General features: G+C 52.1%; 10 non-coding genes across 10 annotated transcripts; all 10 read left to right on the forward strand.

Annotated features, from left to right (window-relative positions):
- The first annotated feature begins 6201 nt into the window (after positions 1–6201).
- TRNAR-CCU (transfer RNA arginine (anticodon CCU)) lies at positions 6202–6274 on the forward strand. The gene has a single exon. It is a non-coding gene; the product is annotated as a tRNA-Arg (tRNA).
- A 646-nt stretch (positions 6275–6920) lies between these two features.
- Positions 6921–6993, forward strand: TRNAR-UCG (transfer RNA arginine (anticodon UCG)). Its single transcript has one exon. It is a non-coding gene; the product is annotated as a tRNA-Arg (tRNA).
- Positions 6994–8515: 1522 nt separating this feature from the next.
- Positions 8516–8588, forward strand: TRNAR-UCG (transfer RNA arginine (anticodon UCG)). The gene has a single exon. It is a non-coding gene; the product is annotated as a tRNA-Arg (tRNA).
- Positions 8589–9391: 803 nt separating this feature from the next.
- Positions 9392–9464, forward strand: TRNAR-CCU (transfer RNA arginine (anticodon CCU)). Its single transcript has one exon. It is a non-coding gene; the product is annotated as a tRNA-Arg (tRNA).
- Positions 9465–10111: 647 nt separating this feature from the next.
- Positions 10112–10184, forward strand: TRNAR-UCG (transfer RNA arginine (anticodon UCG)). Its single transcript has one exon. It is a non-coding gene; the product is annotated as a tRNA-Arg (tRNA).
- A 1522-nt stretch (positions 10185–11706) lies between these two features.
- On the forward strand, positions 11707–11779 carry TRNAR-UCG (transfer RNA arginine (anticodon UCG)). Its single transcript has one exon. It is a non-coding gene; the product is annotated as a tRNA-Arg (tRNA).
- A 1524-nt stretch (positions 11780–13303) lies between these two features.
- On the forward strand, positions 13304–13376 carry TRNAR-UCG (transfer RNA arginine (anticodon UCG)). Its single transcript has one exon. It is a non-coding gene; the product is annotated as a tRNA-Arg (tRNA).
- An 801-nt stretch (positions 13377–14177) lies between these two features.
- TRNAR-CCU (transfer RNA arginine (anticodon CCU)) lies at positions 14178–14250 on the forward strand. Its single transcript has one exon. It is a non-coding gene; the product is annotated as a tRNA-Arg (tRNA).
- A 648-nt stretch (positions 14251–14898) lies between these two features.
- On the forward strand, positions 14899–14971 carry TRNAR-UCG (transfer RNA arginine (anticodon UCG)). The gene has a single exon. It is a non-coding gene; the product is annotated as a tRNA-Arg (tRNA).
- Positions 14972–16491: 1520 nt separating this feature from the next.
- TRNAR-UCG (transfer RNA arginine (anticodon UCG)) lies at positions 16492–16564 on the forward strand. The gene has a single exon. It is a non-coding gene; the product is annotated as a tRNA-Arg (tRNA).
- Positions 16565–20000: the final 3436 nt, after the last annotated feature.

The raw sequence follows: 20000 nt of genomic DNA on the forward strand, positions 1-20000 counted from the left end.
GGAAAAGGCCCATCGGCAAGGGGGCTGAGCGGCAGGTGCGTACCCGGGCCCCTGGGGGCCCCGGCGGGCGGGCCCGGGTCCTGCCTTCCCCTGATTCGGAACCGCCGGACCTATCGGAGGTCAGACTGTGGAAAAAAACTCGGAGAAAAAGGACCATCGGGAAAGGGCTGAGAGGCAGGTGCATTCCCGGGCCCCTGGGGGCCCCGGCGGGCGGGCCCGGGTGCTGCCTGGCCCCGTCTCAGCATGGCCAGACCTCGCGGGGACCTGCCTGAGCAAACTCGGAGGAAAAGGCCCATCGGCAAGGGGGCTAAGCAGCAGGTGCGTACCCAGGCCCCTGGGGGCCCCGGCGGGAGGGCCCGGGTCCTGCCTTCCCCTGATTCAGAATCGCCAGACCACACGGAGGTCTGACTGACCCTCTCCCTAGTAATCCGGAGGAAAATTACCCCCCTTTCTTGTAATCCGTGCACTAGAGGTGACAGAGGGGACCCAAGGCGCGAAAGTACCCGACCTCCTGGAGCCCTCGCTGGGATCCGGGAGGCAAATGGCACCTCATCGGGACTTCCAGGGAAGTTCGGCCATCTGGTCGCCCCCATTGGAAAGCATTGCGGGCGACCAGATGGCCGAGGCGATCCGGGAGACCAGATGGCCGAGGGGATCCTGGAGACCAGATGGCCGAGGGGATCCGGGAGACCAGATGGCCGAGGGGATCCGGGCGACCAGATGGCCGGGCACGAAAGGGACGCCATCCGGTCGCCCCGTGCCCCCACGAAGGAGGGAGCGGGCGCCCGGGGCATGGCGGGCCGGAGGCCCGGGGCCCCAGCCGGGCCACAGCCATGGAGGCTGCCAGGGGCAGGCGGGCCCTCCGACCCGGGGCCCGCTTACACCTTGACAAGCAGGGGAGTCCTGCAAGGGACCGACGGACCCCTGTCCTGGGCCCTGGGTGGAGCGGCAGCCCGGGGGACCGGGCCCAGGGCCGGAGCGCCCGACCCGGGGCCCCGACCGGGCCCCTGGACCCAGCCGGGGCTCCCAGGCCCGGAGGCACAGTGGAAGCCTCCCCGGGCCCGCCGGACCCCGTCCCGGGCACCCTGCCCCGCGGCAGGACCCAGGACGGAGCCCGGGGTGGGGAGGCCACCCTCCCCGGGGCCCTCAGGGGCCCCGGATGGAGCTCCTGAACACAGACAAGCAAGGGGAGGCTCCCCGGGCACATCGGAACCCCTTTCCGGGCCCTTGGCAGTGCGGCAGGCTGGGAGACAGGGCCCAGGGCCTGAGCACCCGACCCGGGGCCCGCCCGGGCCCCTGGACCCAGCCGGGGCTCCCAAGCCCGGAGGCGCATGGGACGCCTCCCCGGTCCCTCCGGACCCCGTCCCGGGCACCCTGCCACGCAGCAGGACCAAGGACAGAGCCCGGGGTGGGGAGGCCGCCCTCCCCGGGCCCTCAGGGGCCCTAGCCACTGCTCCTGAACCCAGCCAAGCAAGGGGAGGCTCCCCGGGCACATCGGAACCCCTTCCCGGGCCCTTGGCCGTGCGGCAGGCTGGGAGACAGGGCCCAGGGCCGGAGCACCCGACCCGGGGCCCGCCCGGGCCCCTGGACCCAGCCGGGGCTCCCAAGCCCGGAGGCGCATGGGACGCCTCCCCGGTCCCTCCGGACCCCGTCCCGGGCACCCTGCCACGCAGCAGGACCAAGGACAGAGCCCGGGGTGGGGAGGCCGCCCTCCCCGGGCCCTCAGGGGCCCTAGCCACTGCTCCTGAACCCAGCCAAGCAAGGGGAGGCTCCCCGGGCACATCGGAACCCCTTCCCGGGCCCTTGGCAGTGCGGCAGGCTGGGAGACAGGGCCCAGGGCCGGAGCACCCGACCCGGGGCCCGGCCGGGCCCCTGGACGCAGCCGGGGCTCCCAAGCCCGGAGGTGCATGGGACGCCTCCCCGGTCTCTCCGGACCCCGTCCCGGGCACCCTGCCACGCAGCAGGACCAAGGACAGAGCCCGGGGTGGAGAGGCCGCCCTCCCCGGGCCCTCAGGGGCCCTAGCCACTGCTCCTGAACCCAGCCAAGCAAGGGGAGGCTCCCCGGGCACATCGGAACCCCTTCCCGGGCCCTTGGCAGTGCGGCAGGCTGGGAGACAGGGCCCAGGGCCGGAGCACCCGACCCGGGGCCCGGCCGGGCCCCTGGACGCAGCCGGGGCTCCCAAGCCCGGAGGTGCATGGGACGCCTCCCCGGTCCCTCCGGACCCCGTCCCGGGCACCCTGCCACGCAGCAGGACCAAGGACAGAGCCCGGGGTGGGGAGGCCGCCCTCTCCGGGCCCTCAGGGGCCCTAGCCACTGCTCCTGAACCCAGCCAAGCAAGGGGAGGCTCCCCGGGCACATCGGAACCCCTTCCCGGGCCCTTGGCAGTGCGGCAGGCTGGGAGACAGGGCCCAGGGCCGGAGCACCCGACCCGGGGCCCGGCCGGGCCCCTGGACCCAGCCGGGGCTCCCAAGCCCGGAGGCGCATGGGACGCCTCCCCGGACCCATGGAGCCCGTCCTGGGCATTGAGCCATGCCGTTGGCCTGGAGATGGGTGCCCCGGACGCCCGGGGGAGGTCTGTCTGGGACACATGGAGCCCGTCCTGGGCATTGAACCATGCCGTTGGCCTGGAGAAGGGAGCCCCGGACGCCCGGGGGAGGACTGCCCGGTACCCGTGGAGCCCTTCCCGGGTACTTTGCAACGCCGTTGGCCTCCTGGAGATGGGTGCCCCGAACGCCCGGGGGGGTGGGCTGCCCGGGACCCGTGGAGCCCGTCCTGGGCACTCTGACCTGCTGTTGGCCCGGGGGAGGGACCCCAGACGACCGGGACCCGTGGAGCCCGTCCTTGGCACTCTGACAAGCCGTTGGCCCGGGGAAGGGAGCCCCAGACGACCGGGACCTGTGGAGCCCGTCCTGGGCACTCCTGTATGCCGTTGGCCCGGGGAAGGGAGCCCCGGACGTCCGGGACCCGTGGAGCCCGTCCTGGGCACTCCTGTATGCCGTTGGCCCGGGGAAGGGAGCCCCGGACGTCCGGGACCCGTGGAGCCCGTCCTGGGCACTCTGAAATGCTTTGACCCGGGGAAGGGAGCCCCGGACACCCGGGGGGGAGGACTGCCCGGGACCCGTGGAACTGGTCCTGGGCACTCTGACATGCCGCTGGCCCGGGGAAGGGTGCCCCGGACGCCCGGGGCCCGTGGAGCCCGTCCTGGGCACTCTGACAAGCCGTTGGCCCGGGGAAGGGAGACCTGGACGCCCGGAACCCGTGGAGCCCGTCCTGGGCACTCTGAAATGCTTTGGCCCGGGGAAGGGAGCCCCGGACGCCCGGGGGGAGGACTGCCCGGGACCCGTGGAACTGGTCCTGGGCACTCTGACATGCCGCTGGCCCGGGGAAGGGTGCCCCGGATGACCGGGGCCCGTGGAGCCCGTCCTGGGCACTCTGACATGCCGCTGGCCCGGGGAAGGGAGCCCCGGACGCCCGGGGCCCGTGGAGCCCGTCCCGGGCACTCTGCCATGCCGTCAGCCTGGATGGAGCCCCGGACGCCCGGGGGGGCGAAGGCCCGGGACGCATGGAGCCTGTCCCGGGCACTCTGCCATGCCGTCGGCCTGGATGGAGCACCGGACGCCCGGGGGACGACTGCCCAAGAGCCATGGAGCCCGTCCTGGGCAATTTGACATGCAGTTGGCCTGGAGGAAGGAAGCTCCGGGTGGCCTAGGGAGGTGTTGCCCAGGCATATCCCATCTGGTCCCCATGGCAGAGAACCACCAACCCTGGAGGGGTGTCCGGGCATACCCTGCCCCATAGTAATCCGGAGGCAAATTACCCCCCTTTCTTGCAATCTGTGCACGCGAGGTGACAGAGGGGACCCAAGGCGTGAAAGAACCCGACCTCATGGAGCCCTCGCTGGGATCCGGGAGGCGAATGGCACCTCATTAAGACTTCCAGGGAAGTTCGGCCATCTGGTCCCCCCCATAGGAAAGCGTTGCGGGCGACCAGATGCCCGAGGGGATCCGGGCGACCAGATGGCCGAGGGAATCCGGGCGACCAGATGGCTGGGCATGGAGGTGAAGCCGCCTGGACTCTTCCCCACCCCGTCCCCGTCCCGGGACGAATGCCCGGGACGCATGGAGCCCGTCTTGGCCACTTGACGTCCCGTCCTGGGCATTGAACCATGCCGTCGGCCTGGAGAAGGGAGCCCCCGGACGCCCGGGGGAGGACTGCCCGGTACCCGTGGAGCCCTTCCCGGGTACTTTGCAACGCCGTTGGCCTCCTGGAGATGGGTGCCCCAGATGCCCGGGGGTGGGCTGCCCGGGACCCATGGAGCCCGTCCTGGGCACTTTTACATGCCGTCGGCCTGGAGGTGGGTGCCCCGGACGCCCGGGGGAGGCCTGCCCGGGACCCGTGGAGCCCCTCCCGGGTAAATTGCCAATGCCGTTGGCCTCATGGAGATGGGTGCCCCGGACGCCCGGGGGAGGACTGCCCGGTACCCGTGGAGTCCTTTCCGGGTACTTTGCAACGCCGTCAGCCTGGATGGAGCCCCGGACGCCCGGGGGACGACTGCCCAGGAGCCATGGAGCCCGTCCTGGGCAATTTGACATGCAGTTGGCCTGGAGGAAGGAAGCCCCGGGTGGCCTAGGGAGGTGTTGCCCAGGCATAGCCCATCTGGTCCCCATGGCAGAGAACCACCAGCCTCGGAGGGGTGTCCGGGCGTACCCTTCTCCCTAGTAATCCGGAGGAAAATTACCCCCTTTTCTTGTAATCTGTGCACGCGAGGTGACAGAGGGGACCCAAGGCGCGAATGTACCCAACCTCCTGGAGCCCTCGCTGGGATCCGGGCGGCGAATGGCACCTCATCGGGACTTCCAGGGAAGTTCGGCCATCTGGTCGCCCCATAGGAAAGCGTTGCGGGCGACCAGATGCCCGAGGGGGTCCGGGCGACCAGATGGCCGAGGGAATCTGGGCGATCAGATGGCTGGACACGGAAGTGAAGCCGCCTGGACTCTCCCGACCCTGTCCACGTCCCCGTGCCCGTGCCCGGGACGCATGGAGCCCGTCCTGGGCACTTTTCCATGCCTTCGGCCTGGAGCCCCCAGACACCCAGGGGAGGACCACCGTGAAAGCCATGGAGCCCGACCCGGGCACTCTGCCATGCCGTCGGCCTGGATGGAGCCCCGGACGCCCGGGGGGACAAATGCCCGGGACGCATGGAGCCCGTCCTGGGCACTTTTCCATGCCTTCGGCCTGGAGCGCCCCGACACCCTGGGGAGGACCACCCTGGAAACCATGGAGCCCGACCCGGGCACTCTGCCATGCCGTCGGCCTGGATGGAGCCCCGGACGCCCGGGGGACAAATGCCCGGGACGCATGGAGCCCGTCCTGGGTACTTTTCCATGCCGTCGGCCAGGAGCCCCCTGACACCCAGGGGAGGACCACCGTGAAAACCATGGAGCCCGACCCGGGCACTCTGCCATACCGTCAGCCTGGATGTAGCCCCAGACGCCCGGGGGACGAATGCCCGGGACGCATGGAGCCCGTCCCGGGCACTCTGCCATGCCGTCCCGACAAATTCGTACGGACTCCTAACCTTACGACACGGATCGGAATCGAGCCCTCTCTGACCCAGCAGTTTCAGGCGCCCGGGGGACGAATGCCCGGGACGCATGGAGCCCGACCCGGGCACACTGCCTTGCCGCCGGCCTGGATGGAGCCCCGGACGCCCGGGGGATGAATGCCCGGGACGCATGGAGCCCGTCCCGGGCACTCTGCCATGCCGTCGGCCTGGATGGAGCCCCGGACGCCCGGGGGACGACTGCCCAAGAGCCATGGAGCCCATCCCGGGCACTCTGCCATGCCGTCCCGACAAATTCGTACGGACTCCTAACCTTCCGACACGGATCGGAATCGAGCCCTTTCTGACCCAGCAGATTTCAGGTTGATTTGCTATATACTTTACGTACGATTTTATGGGGGCCGATTCCGATCCGGTACGTAAAAGCAAATACGACCGACATGTCGGAAAACCACGTACACCCAGGGGATAGGACTGCCCGGGTCACATGGACCCCGTCCTGGGCACTCTGATCTGCCGCCGGCGCCGGGGATCGAACCGTGATCACCAGATGGGGATATCCCAAAAACCTGGCATGGATACGGCCCGCCAGGACAGGTTTGGGCACCCCTGCTCTAGATTGTTGGCATTAATCTGTGCCTTAGTGGCCTAATGGATAAGGCACTGGCCTCCTAAGCCAGGAATTGTGGGTTCGAGTCCCATCTGAGGTGCAAACCAAAGTTCACTCTTACTTTTCCAGAAAAATAAGTATATTTATTACATGCTTCCTCTCAGATGTTTATGAGGTATTAGGAACTTTGAAATGGTACCATTTTACTTCTGTACTCTTCAAAGTCATGTTGATGTTCTGAAACTACAAAGTCAATTTTTAAACACCTATCTTTGTCAGATGCATTTTTGACCCGGCAGAAGATATTCCTTTGGAAAAAATGATTTGAATTGGATTGGTGTAACTGTTGTTTCTAGAGGTGGTGAAAGGCTTTCAGGCACTTGAATAGGGCAAGTCAGGATTCATGAAACGTATACAACCTTTGAGTGTGTGTAAATTGGAATATCCAGGAAGGAGCAGTTTGTACTACTTTCAAAACATTTTCTCTCCACTTCTGGAAACATCCAGAGCTATATACAGCATACTCTGAGCTTTAATCTCATGAAGAAAGAGGTTTAAATGCAAAAAAGAAAACAATAGCTTATCGTACTGGTGACATTCTCATTATATAAATTCCAAAAAAGTGATTTAATTGAAAGGAGCTGAAAAAACCCCACAATGGTTTGTAAACCTAAATAACTATAAATAATATATTTTCCATCCTTGCATACCACCTACAGTATATAAATAAACGCAGCAGGACACATGACCGCGTGGCCTAATGGATAAGGCGTCTGACTTCGAATCAGAAGATTGAGGGTTCGAGTCCCTTCGTGGTCGGTTTTTGCCAATGGTCACACAATTCAGGTTTCCATTCAGAATGGAAGCAGGCTCTTCAAATACTCTCATAGCCATCATGTTCTCATTACTAATTAATAATAAAGTGGAGTACATACTGCACAGTCATTTAGATTGCATCTTCAGTCTAAAATCTAGTGCGTTTAAGTGGCATTAAAAAGTGCTTCTATGTACACGCACTGAATATGTACTAGGTTTGCAGACTTTTGACTTCACAGAATGGGTTTTTAGCTTAAGTGTGTGTAGATGAACTGCAAGGTGTGTAAGTATGTGTTCATGGAGTGCTTCAAGTGTAAAATCTGTATGATTTGTGCAGTTAAAGTGCTAATTTTGCCTACGAGAAAGAAAAGTACAACAGAAGAATTATAAAGGATTGGCACATTGGCTGCCTTTGCTGATGACACAGTTGGCTAATTTGTAAAGCACTGGTCTATTAAGTTGCAGAGTGTGGTTGAACTTGGTTAGTAGACTTGGTGCCTGTTTCTGTGTCCTGCTGAAGACAAGGACGGCTTGATACCACTGTCAAAGCCCAGTTTAATGAGAAAAGCATCCATGGAAGAAGAAGTGTTGATTCGAAAATGGTACTCCTCCAATTTCTCTGCACTTGCTACAAATGCAGAGTCTCCATTATAGCACAGAACAGAGTGTTAAAGTCGGGGATGGAAGAGCATGAAAATGGGAAGTTTACTTATGGAGAGAACTGAGAAATATCCTGTGTGCAGACACCAGTGTTGGACGATTGAATACATTTAAATAATGCCTCTAGATTGCTGGCATTTATCTGTTCCTCAGTGGACTAATGGATAAGGCACTGGCCTCCTGAGCAAGGGATTGTGGGTTCGAAACCCATCTGAGGTGCAAACTAAAGTTCACTCTTACTTTTCCAGAAAAATAAGTATATTTATTACATGCTTCCTCTCAGATGTTTATGAGGTATTAGGAACTTTGAAATGGTACCATTTTACTTCTGTACTCTTCAGAATCATGTTGATGTTCTGAAACTACAAAGTCAATTTTTAAACACCTATCTTTGTCAGATGCATTTTTGACCCGGCAGAAAATATTCCTTTGGAAAAAATGATTTGAATTGGATTGGTGTAACTGTTGTTTCTAGAGGTGGTGAAAGGCTTTCAGGCACTTGAATAGGGCAAGTCAGGATTCATGAAACGTATACAACCTTTGAGTGTGTGTAAATTGGAATATCCAGGAAGGAGCAGTTTGTACTACTTTCAAAACAGTTTCTCTCCACTTCTGGAAACATCCAGAGCTATATAAAGCATACTCTGAGCTTTAATCTCATGAAGAAAGAGGTTTAAATGCAAAAAAGAAAACAATAGCTTATCGTACTGGTGACATTCTCATTATATAAATTCCAAAAAAGTGATTTAATTGAAAGGAGCTGAAAAAACCCCACAATGGTTTGTAAACCTAAATAACTATAAATAATTTATTTTCCATCCTTGCATACCACCTACAGTATATAAATAAACGCAGCAGGACACATGACCGCGTGGCCTAATGGATAAGGCGTCTGACTTCGAATCAGAAGATTGAGGGTTCGAGTCACTTCGTGGTCGGTTTTTGCCAATGGTCACACAATTCAGGTTTCCATTCAGAATGGAAGCAGGCTCTTCCAATACTCTCATAGCCATCATGTTCTCATTCCTAATTAATAATAAAGTGGAGTACATACTGCACAGTCATTTAGATTGCATCTTCAGTCTAAAATCTAGTGCATTTAAGTGGCATTAAAAAGTGCTTCTATGTACACGCACTGAATACGTAAAAGGTTTGCAGAATTTTGACTTCACAGAATGGGTTTTTAGCTTAAGTGTGTGTAGATGAACTGCAAGGTGTGTAAGTATGTGTTCATGGAGTGCTTCAAGTGTAAAATCTGTATGATTTGTGCAGTTAAAGTGCTAATTTTGACTACGAGAAAGAAAAGTACTACAGAAGAATTATAAAGGATTGGCACATTGGCTGCCTTTGCTGATGACACAGTTGGCTAATTTGTAAAGCACTGGTCTATTAAGTTGCAGAGTGTGGTTGAACTTGGTTAGTAGACTTGGTGCCTGTTTCTGTGTCCTGCTGAAGACAAGGACGGCTTGATACCACTGTCAAAGCCCAGTTTAATGAGAAAAGCATCCATGGAAGAAGAAGTGTTGATTCGAAAGTGGTACTCCTCCAATTTCTCTGCACTTGCTACAAATGCAGAGTCTCCATTATAGCACAGAACAGAGTGTTAAAGTCGGGGATGGAAGAGGATGAAAATGTGAAGTTTACTTATGGAGAGAACTGAGAAATATCCTGTGTGCAGACACCAGTGTTGGACGATTGAATACATTTAAATAATGCCTCTAGATTGCTGGCATTTATCGGTGCCTCAGTGGCCTAATGGATAAGGCACTGGCCTCCTAAGCCAGGGATTCTGGGTTCGAGTCCCATCTGAGGTGCAAACCAAAGTTCACTCTTACTTTTCCAGAAAAATAAGTATATTTATTACATGCTTCCTCTCAGATGTTTATGAGGTATTAGGAACTTTGAAATGGTACCATTTTACTTCTGTACTCTTCAGAGTCATGTTGATGTTCTGAAACTACAAAGTCAATTTTTAAACACCTATCTTTGTCAGATGCATTTTTGACCCGGCAGAAGATATTCCTTTGGAAAAAATGATTTGAATTGGATTGCTGTAACTGTTGTTCCTAGAGGTGGTGAAAGGCTTTCAGGCACTTGAATAGGGCAAGTCAGGATTCATGAAACGTATACAACATTTGAGTGTGTGTAAATTGGAATATCCAGGAAGGAGCAGTTTGTACTACTTTCAAAACAGTTTCTCTCCACTTCTGGAAACATCCAGAGCTATATAAAGCATACTCTGAGCTTTAATCTCATGAAGAAAGAGGTTTAAATGCAAAAAAGAAAACAATAGCTTATCGTACTGGTGACATTCTCATTATATAAATTCCAAAAAAAGTGATTTAATTGAAAGGAGCTGAAAAAACCCCACAATGGTTTGTAAACCTAAATAACTATAAATAATATATTTTCCATCCTTGCATACCACCTACAGTATATAAATAAACGCAGCAGGGCACATGACTGCGTGGCCTAATGGATAAGGCGTCTGACTTCGAATCAGAAGATTGAGGGATCGAGTCCCTTCGTGGTCGGTTTTTGCCAATGGTCACACAATTCAGGTTTCCATTCAGAATGGAAGCAGGCTCTTCCAATACTCTCATAGTCATCATGTTCTCATTCCTAATTAATAATAAAGTGGAGTACATACTGCACAGTCATTTAGATTGCATCTTCAGTCTAAAATCTAGTGCATTTAAGTGGCATTAAAAAGTGCTTCTATGTACACGCACTGAATATGTACTAGGTTTGCAGACTTTTGACTTCACAGAATGGGTTTTTAGCTTAAGTGTGTGTAGATGAACTGCAAGGTGTGTAAGTATGTGTTCATGGAGTGCTTCAAGTGTAAAATCTGTATGATTTGTGCAGTTAAAGTGCTAATTTTGCCTACGAGAAAGAAACGTACAACAGAAGAATTATAAAGGATTGGCACATTGGCTGCCTTTGCTGATGACACAGTTGGCTAATTTGTAAAGCACTGGTCTATTAAGTTGCAGAGTGTGGTTGAACTTGGTTAGTAGACTTGGTGCCTGTTTCTGTGTCCTGCTGAAGACAAGGACGACTTGATACCACTGTCAAAGCCCAGTTTAATGAGAAAAGCATCCATGGAAGAAGAAGTGTTGATTCGAAAATGGTACTCCTCCAATTTCTCTGCACTTGCTACAAATGCAGAGTCTCCATTATAGCACAGAACAGAGTGTTAAAGTCGGGGATGGAAGAGGATGAAAATGGGAAGTTTACTTATGGAGAGAACTGAGAAATATCCTGTGTGCAGACACCAGTGTTGGACGATTGAATACATTTAAATAATGCCTCTAGATTGTTGGCATTAATCTGTGCCTCAGTGGCCTAATGGATAAGGCACTGGCCTCCTAAGCCAGGAATTGTGGGTTCGAGTCCAATCTGAGGTGCAAACCAAAGTTCACTCTTACTTTTCCAGAAAAATAAGTATATTTATTACATGCTTCCTCTCAGATGTTTATGAGGTATTAGGAACTTTGAAATGGTACCATTTTACTTCTGTACTCTTCAGAGTCATGTTGATGTTCTGAAACTACAAAGTCAATTTTTAAACACCTATCTTTGTCAGATGCATTTTTGACCCGGCAGAAGATATTCCTTTGGAAAAAATGATTTGAATTGGATTGGTGTAACTGTTGTTTCTAGAGGTGGTGAAAGGCTTTCAGGCACTTGAATAGGGCAAGTCAGGATTCATGAAACGTATACAACCTTTGAGTGTGTGTAAATTGGAATATCCAGGAAGGAGCAGTTTGTACTACTTTCAAAACATTTTCTCTCCACTTCTGGAAACATCCAGAGCTATATGCAGCATACTCTGAGCTTTAATCTCATGAAGAAAGAGGTTTAAATGCAAAAAAGAAAACAATAGCTTATCGTACTGGTGACATTCTCATTATATAAATTCCAAAAAAGTGATTTAATTGAAAGGAGCTGAAAAAACCCCACAATGGTTTGTAAACCTAAATAACTATAAATAATATATTTTCCATCCTTGCATACCACCTACAGTATATAAATAAACGCAGCAGGATACATGACCGCGTGGCCTAATGGATAAGGCGTCTGACTTCGAATCAGAAGATTGAGGGATCGAGTCCCTTCGTGGTCGGTTTTTGCCAATGGTCACACAATTCAGGTTTCCATTCAGAATGGAAGCAGGCTCTTCCAATACTCTCATAGCCATCATGTTCTCATTCCTAATTAATAATAAAGTGGAGTACATACTGCACAGTCATTTAGATTGCATCTTCAGTCTAAAATCTAGTGCATTTAAGTGGCATTAAAAAGTGCTTCTATGTACACGCACTGAATATGTACTAGGTTTGCAGACTTTTGACTTCACAGAATGGGTTTTTAGCTTAAGTGTGTGTAGATGAACTGCAAGGTGTGTAAGTATGTGTTCATGGAGTGCTTCAAGTGTAAAATCTGTATGATTTGTGCAGTTAAAGTGCTAATTTTGCCTACGAGAAAGAAAAGTACAACAGAAGAATTATAAAGGATTGGCACATTGGCTGCCTTTGCTGATGACACAGTTGGCTAATTTGTAAAGCACTGGTCTATTAAGTTGCAGAGTGTGGTTGAACTTGGTTAGTAGACTTGGTGCCTGTTTCTGTGTCCTGCTGAAGACAAGGACGGCTTGATACCACTGTCAAAGCCCAGTTTAATGAGAAAAGCATCCATGGAAGAAGAAGTGTTGATTCGAAAATGGTACTCCTCCAATTTCTCTGCACTTGCTACAAATGCAGAGTCTCCATTATAGCACAGAACAGAGTGTTAAAGTCGGGGATGGAAGAGGATGAAAATGGGAAGTTTACTTATGGAGAGAACTGAGAAATATCCCGTGTGCAGACACCAGTGTTGGACGATTGAACACATTTGAATAATGCCTCTAGATTGCTGGCATTTATCTGTGCCTCAGTGGCCTAATGGATAAGGCACTGGCCTCTTAAGCCAGGGATTGTGGGTTTGAGTCCCATCTGAGGTGCAAACTAAAGTTCACTCTTACTTTTCCAGAAAAATAAGTATATTTATTACATGCTTCCTCTCAGATGTTTATGAGGTATTAGGAACTTTGAAATGGTACCATTTTACTTCTGTACTCTTCAGAGTCATGTTGATGTTCTGAAACTACAAAGTCAATTTTTAAACACCTATCTTTGTCAGATGCATTTTTGACCCGGCAGAAGATATTCCTTTGGAAAAAAATGATTTGAATTGGATTGGTGTAACTGTTGTTTCTAGAGGTGGTGAAAGGCTTTCAGGCACTTGAATAGGGCAAGTCAGGATTCATGAAACGTATACAACATTTGAGTGTGTGTAAATTGGAATATCCAGGAAGGAGCAGTTTGTACTACTTTCAAAACAGTTTCTCTCCACTTCTGGAAACATCCAGAGCTATATAAAGCATACTCTGAGCTTTAATCTCATGAAGAAAGAGGTTTAAATGCAAAAAAGAAAACAATAGCTTATCGTACTGGTGACATTCTCATTATATAAATTCCAAAAAAAGTGATTTAATTGAAAGGAGCTGAAAAAACCCCACAATGGTTTGTAAACCTAAATAACTATAAATAATATATTTTCCATCCTTGCATACCACCTACAGTATATAAATAAACGCCGCAGGACACATGACCGCGTGGCCTAATGGATAAGGCGTCTGACTTCGAATCAGAAGATTGAGGGTTCGAGTCCCTTCGTGGTCGGTTTTTGCCAATGGTCACACAATTCAGGTTTCCATTCAGAATGGAAGCAGGCTCTTCCAATACTCTCATAGCCATCATGTTCTCATTCCTAATTAATAATAAAGTGGAGTACATACTGCACAGTCATTTAGATTGCATCTTCAGTCTAAAATCTAGTGCATTTAAGTGGCATTAAAAAGTGCTTCTATGTACACGCACTGAATATGTACTAGGTTTGCAGACTTTTGACTTCACAGAATGGGTTTTTAGCTTAAGTGTGTGTAGATGAACTGCAAGGTGTGTAAGTATGTGTTCATGGAGTGCTTCAAGTGTAAAATCTGTATGATTTGTGCAGTTAAAGTGCTAATTTTGCCTACGAGAAAGAAAAGTACAACAGAAGAATTATAAAGGATTGGCACATTGGCTGCCTTTGCTGATGACACAGTTGGCTAATTTGTAAAGCACTGGTCTATTAAGTTGCAGAGTGTGGTTGAACTTGGTTAGTAGACTTGGTGCCTGTTTCTGTGTCCTGCTGAAGACAAGGACGGCTTGATACCACTGTAAAGCCCAGTTTAATGAGAAAAGCATCCATGGAAGAAGAAGTGTTGATTCGAAATGGTACTCCTCCAATTTCTCTGCACTTGCTACAAATGCAGAGTCTCCATTATATCACAGAACAGAGTGTTAAAGTCGGGGATGGAAGAGGATGAAAATGGGAAGTTTACTTATGGAGAGAACTGAGAAATATCCTGTGTGCAGACACCAGTGTTGGACGATTGAATACATTTAAATAATGCCTCTAGATTGTTGGCATTTATCTGTGCCTCAGTGGCCTAATGGATAAGGCACTGGCCTCCTAAGCCAGGAATTGTGGGTTCGAGTCCCATCTGAGGTGCAAACCAAAGTTCACTCTTAATTTTCCAGAAAAATAAGTATATTTATTACATGCTTCCTCTCAGATGTTTATGAGGTATTAGGAACTTTGAAATGGTACCATTTTACTTCTGTACTCTTCAGAGTCATGTTGATGTTCTGAAACTACAAAGTCAATTTTTAAACACCTATCTTTGTCAGATGCATTTTTGACCCGGCAGAAGATATTCCTTTGGAAAAAAATGATTTGAATTGGATTGGTGTAACTGTTGTTTCTAGAGGTGGTGAAAGGCTTTCAGGCACTTGAATAGGGCAAGTCAGGATTCATGAAACGTATACAACATTTGAGTGTGTGTAAATTGGAATATCCAGGAAGGAGCAGTTTGTACTACTTTCAAAACAGTTTCTCTCCACTTCTGGAAACATCCAGAGCTATATAAAGCATACTCTGAGCTTTAATCTCATGAAGAAAGAGGTTTAAATGCAAAAAAGAAAACAATAGCTTATCGTACTGGTGACATTCTCATTATATAAATTCCAAAAAAAGTGATTTAATTGAAAGGAGCTGAAAAAACCCCACAATGGTTTGTAAACCTAAATAACTATAAATAATATATTTTCCATCCTTGCATACCACCTACAGTATATAAATAAACGCCGCAGGACACATGACCGCGTGGCCTAATGGATAAGGCGTCTGACTTCGAATCAGAAGATTGAGGGTTCGAGTCCCTTCGTGGTCGGTTTTTGCCAATGGTCACACAATTCAGGTTTCCATTCAGAATGGAAGCAGGCTCTTCCAATACTCTCATAGCCATCATGTTCTCATTCCTAATTAATAATAAAGTGGAGTACATACTGCACAGTCATTTAGATTGCATCTTCAGTCTAAAATCTAGTGCATTTAAGTGGCATTAAAAAGTGCTTCTATGTACACGCACTGAATATGTACTAGGTTTGCAGACTTTTGACTTCACAGAATGGGTTTTTAGCTTAAGTGTGTGTAGATGAACTGCAAGGTGTGTAAGTATGTGTTCATGGAGTGCTTCAAGTGTAAAATCTGTATGATTTGTGCAGTTAAAGTGCTAATTTTGCCTACGAGAAAGAAAAGTACAACAGAAGAATTATAAAGGATTGGCACATTGGCTGCCTTTGCTGATGACACAGTTGGCTAATTTGTAAAGCACTGGTCTATTAAGTTGCAGAGTGTGGTTGAACTTGGTTAGTAGACTTGGTGCCTGTTTCTGTGTCCTGCTGAAGACAAGGACGGCTTGATACCACTGTAAAGCCCAGTTTAATGAGAAAAGCATCCATGGAAGAAGAAGTGTTGATTCGAAATGGTACTCCTCCAATTTCTCTGCACTTGCTACAAATGCAGAGTCTCCATTATAGCACAGAACAGAGTGTTAAAGTCGGGGATGGAAGAGGATGAAAATGGGAAGTTTACTTATGGAGAGAACTGAGAAATATCCTGTGTGCAGACACCAGTGTTGGACGATTGAATACATTTAAATAATGCCTCTAGATTGTTGGCATTTATCTGTGCCTCAGTGGCCTAATGTATAAGGCACTGGCCTCCTAAGCCAGGAATTGTGGGTTCGAGTCCCATCTGAGGTGCAAACCAAAGTTCACTCTTAATTTTCCAGAAAAATAAGTATATTTATTACATGCTTCCTCTCAGATGTTTATGAGGTATTAGGAACTTTGAAATGGTACCATTTTACTTCTGTACTCTTCAGAGTCATGTTGATGTTCTGAAACTACAAAGTCAATTTTTAAACACCTATCTTTGTCAGATGCATTTTTGACCCGGCAGAAGATATTCCTTTGGAAAAAATGATTTGAATTGGATTGGTGTAACTGTTGTTTCTAGAGGTGGTGAAAGGCTTTCAGGCACTTGAATAGGGCAAGTCAGGATTCATGAAACGTATACAACCTTTGAGTGTGTGTAAATTGGAATATCCAGGAAGGAGCAGTTTGTACTACTTTCAAAACAGTTTCTCTCCACTTCTGGAAACATCCAGAGCTATATAAAGCATACTCTGAGCTTGAATCTCATGAAGAAAGAGGTTTAAATGCAAAAAAGAAAACAATAGCTTATCGTACTGGTGACATTCTCATTATATAAATTCCAAAAAAGTGATTTAATTGAAAGGAGCTGAAAAAACCCCACAATGGTTTGTAAACCTAAATAACTATAAATAATATATTTTCCATCCTTGCATACCACCTACAGTATATAAATAAACGCAGCAGGACACATGACCGCGTGGCCTAATGGATAAGGCGTCTGACTTCGAATCAGAAGATTGAGAGTTCGAGTCCCTTCGTGGTCGGTTTTTGCCAATGGTCACACAATTCAGGTTTCCATTCAGAATGGAAGCAGGCTCTTCCAATACTCTCATAGCCATCATGTTCTCATTCCTAATTAATAATAAAGTGGAGTACATACTGCACAGTCATTTAGATTGCATCTTCAGTCTAAAATCTAGTGCATTTAAGTGGCATTAAAAAGTGCTTCTATGTACACGCACTGAATATGTACTAGGTTTGCCGAATTTTGACTTCACAGAATGGGTTTTTAGCTTAAGTGTGTGTAGATGAACTGCAAGGTGTGTAAGTATGTGTTCATGGAGTGCTTCAAGTGTAAAATCTGTATGATTTGTGCAGTTAAAGTGCTAATTTTGCCTACGAGAAAGAAAAGTACTACAGAAGAATTATAAAGGATTGGCACATTGGCTGCCTTTGCTGATGACACAGTTGGCTAATTTGTAAAGCACTGGTCTATTAAGTTGCAGAGTGTGGTTGAACTTGGTTAGTAGACTTGGTGCCTGTTTCTGTGTCCTGCTGAAGACAAGGACGGCTTGATACCACTGTCAAAGCCCAGTTTAATGAGAAAAGCATCCATGGAAGAAGAAGTGTTGATTCGAAAGTGGTACTCCTCCAATTTCTCTGCACTTGCTACAAATGCAGAGTCTCCATTATAGCACAGAACAGAGTGTTAAAGTCGGGGATGGAAGAGGATGAAAATGGGAAGTTTACTTATGGAGAGAACTGAGAAATATCCTGTGTGCAGACACCAGTGTTGGACAATTGAATACATTTAAATAATGCCTCTAGATTGCTGGCATTTTCTGTGCCTCAGTGGCCTAATGCAGGGGTGCCCAAACCAGTCCTGGCGGGCCGTATCCATGCCAGATTTTTGGGATATCCCCATCTGGGGATCACGGTTCGATCCCCGGCACCGGTGGCAGATTAGCCCAGCACCAGGTGACTCTGGGAAATAGCTGGCGCCGCGGCTAGGGCGGCTGACTCCGGAATCTGGAGATTTTTTTATTTAAGGTTTTTGTAGAGCGCGTAGTAACCCTCGAGCATCCCAGAGATCAGGGTTCGATCCCCGGCACCGGCCGCAGATTAGCCCAGCACCACGTGACTCTGGGAAATAGCTGGCGCCGCGGCTAGGGAGGCTGACTCCGGAATCTGGAGATCACGGTTCGATCCCCGGCACCGGCGGCAGATTAGCCCAGCACCAGGTGACTCTGGGAAATAGCTGGCGCCGCGGCTAGGGCGGCTGACTCCGGAATCTGGAGATTTTTTTATTTAAGGTTTTTGTAGAGCGCGTAGTAACCCTCGAGCATCCCAGAGATCAGGGTTCAATCCCCGGCACCGGCCGCAGATTAGCCCAGCACCACGTGACTCTGGGAAATAGCTGGCGCCGCGGCTAGGGCGGCTGACTCCGGAATCTGGGGATCACGGTTCGATCCCCGGCACCGGCGGCAGATTAGCCCAGCACCATGTGACTCTGGGCAATAGCTTGCTTAATCTTCCCAACGGCCCCTAGCGCCTAGAGACCCTTACGGGTGATTGTGCGCCTTACAAATGTGGATTATTATTATTATTATTATTATTATTTGGGCCGATTCCGATCCGGTTCGTAAAAGCACATCTGCCCGAATCTGTCGGACAACCACGTACGCCCGGGAGAGGACTGCCCGGGACCCGTGGAGCCCGTCCTGGTCACTCTGACCTGCCATCGGCCTGGAGAAGGGAGCGCCGGACGCCCGGGGGGAGGACTGCCCGGGACCCGTGGAGCCCATCCTGGGCACTCTGACCTGCCGTCTGCCCGGGGAAGGGAGCCCCGGACGCCCGGGGGGAGGACTGCCCGGGACCCATGGAGCCCGTCCTGGGCACTCTGACCTGCCGACGGCCCGGGGAAGGGAGCCCCGGACGCCCGGGGGAGGACTGCCCGGGACCCGTGGAACTCGTCCTGGGCACTCTGACATGCCGCTGACCCGGGGAAGGGAGCCCCGGACGCCCGGGACCCGTGGAGCCTGTCCTGGGAACTCCGGCATGCCGTTGGCCCAGGGAAGGGAGTCCCAGATACCCGGGACCCGTGGAGCCCGTCATGGGCACTCTGACAAGCCGGTGTCCCGGGGAAGGGAGCCCCGGACGCCCGGGACTCGTGGAGCCCGTCCTGGGCACTCTGGCATGCCGTTGGCCTGGGGAAGGGAGCCCCGGACGCCCGGTGGGGGAGGACTGCCAGGGACCCGTGGAGCCCGTCCTGGGCACTTTGACCTGCCGTTGGCCTGGAGATGGAAGCCCCGGATGCCTGGGGGAGGAATGCCCGGGACCCATGGAGCCCGTCCCGGGTACTTTGCCATGCTGTTGGCCTCCTGGAGATGGGTGCCCCGGACGCCCGGGGGAGGACTGCCCGGGACGTATGGAGCCCGTCCCGGGCACTTTTCCATGCCGTCGGCAGGGATGGAGCCCCGGACGCCCGGGGGACGACTGCCCAAGAGCCATGGAGCCCGTCCTGGGCAATTTGACAAGCCGTTGGCCTGGAGGAAGGAAGCCCCGGGTGGCCTAGGGAGGTGTTACCCAGGCATAGCCCATCTGGTCCCCCTAGCAGAGAACCACCAACCTTGGAGGGGTGTCCGGGCGTACCCTGTCCCTAGTAATCCGGAGGGAAATTACCTGACTTTCTTGCAATCTGTGCACACGAGGTGACAGAGGGGACCCAAGGCGCGAAAGTACCCGACCTCCTGGAGCCCTCGCTGGGATCCGGGAGGCGAATGGCACCTCATCATGACTTCCAGGGCGACCAGATGGCCGAGGCGAGAGGGGCGACCAGATGGCCGGGACCAAAATGACGCCAATCTGCCTGCCCCGGAGCTGCAGGGCTCTGGGGCTGCAGGGTTCCGGGGGCTGCAAAGCTGCAGGTCTCTGGGGCTGCAGGGCTCCGGGGCTTCAGGCCTCCCCGGGCCCTGATGGACCCTCCGTCCCGGGCGCCTCCGACCCCCAGCCGGCTTGCAGGACGGAGGGGGGATTCCCGCACCACTGGGCCCTGCCGGACGGGGCTCAAGCCCCGGGCCCGGTCCCCGGCCCCAGTCCCGGCTTTCCGAACCCTAGGCCGGGCCGGGGAGAGCCTCCCCTGGGCCCCCGGTGGACCCTCCGTCCCGGGCGCCCCGGACCCCCGGCCGGATTGCTGGACGGAGGGGTACCAGCACCCTCGGGGCCTGGCCAGATGGAGTTCAAGCCCCGGGTCCGGTCCCACCTTCCGAACCCTAGCCAGGCTGGGGAGAGCCTCCCCGGGAACCGGTGGAGCCCCGTCCCCAGCGCCCGGACCCACTGGTGGCCTGCGGGACAGGGGGCTCCAGCACCCTCGGGGCCTGGCCAGATGGAGTTCAAGCCCCGGGTCCGGTCCCACCTTCCGAACCCTAGCCAGGCTGGGGAGAGCCTCCCCGGGCCCCAGTGGAGCCCCGTCCCCAGCAC

Source organism: Lissotriton helveticus, chromosome 5_1 (genome assembly GCF_964261635.1).
Source record: "Lissotriton helveticus chromosome 5_1, aLisHel1.1, whole genome shotgun sequence".
Taxonomy (NCBI): domain Eukaryota; kingdom Metazoa; phylum Chordata; class Amphibia; order Caudata; family Salamandridae; genus Lissotriton; species Lissotriton helveticus.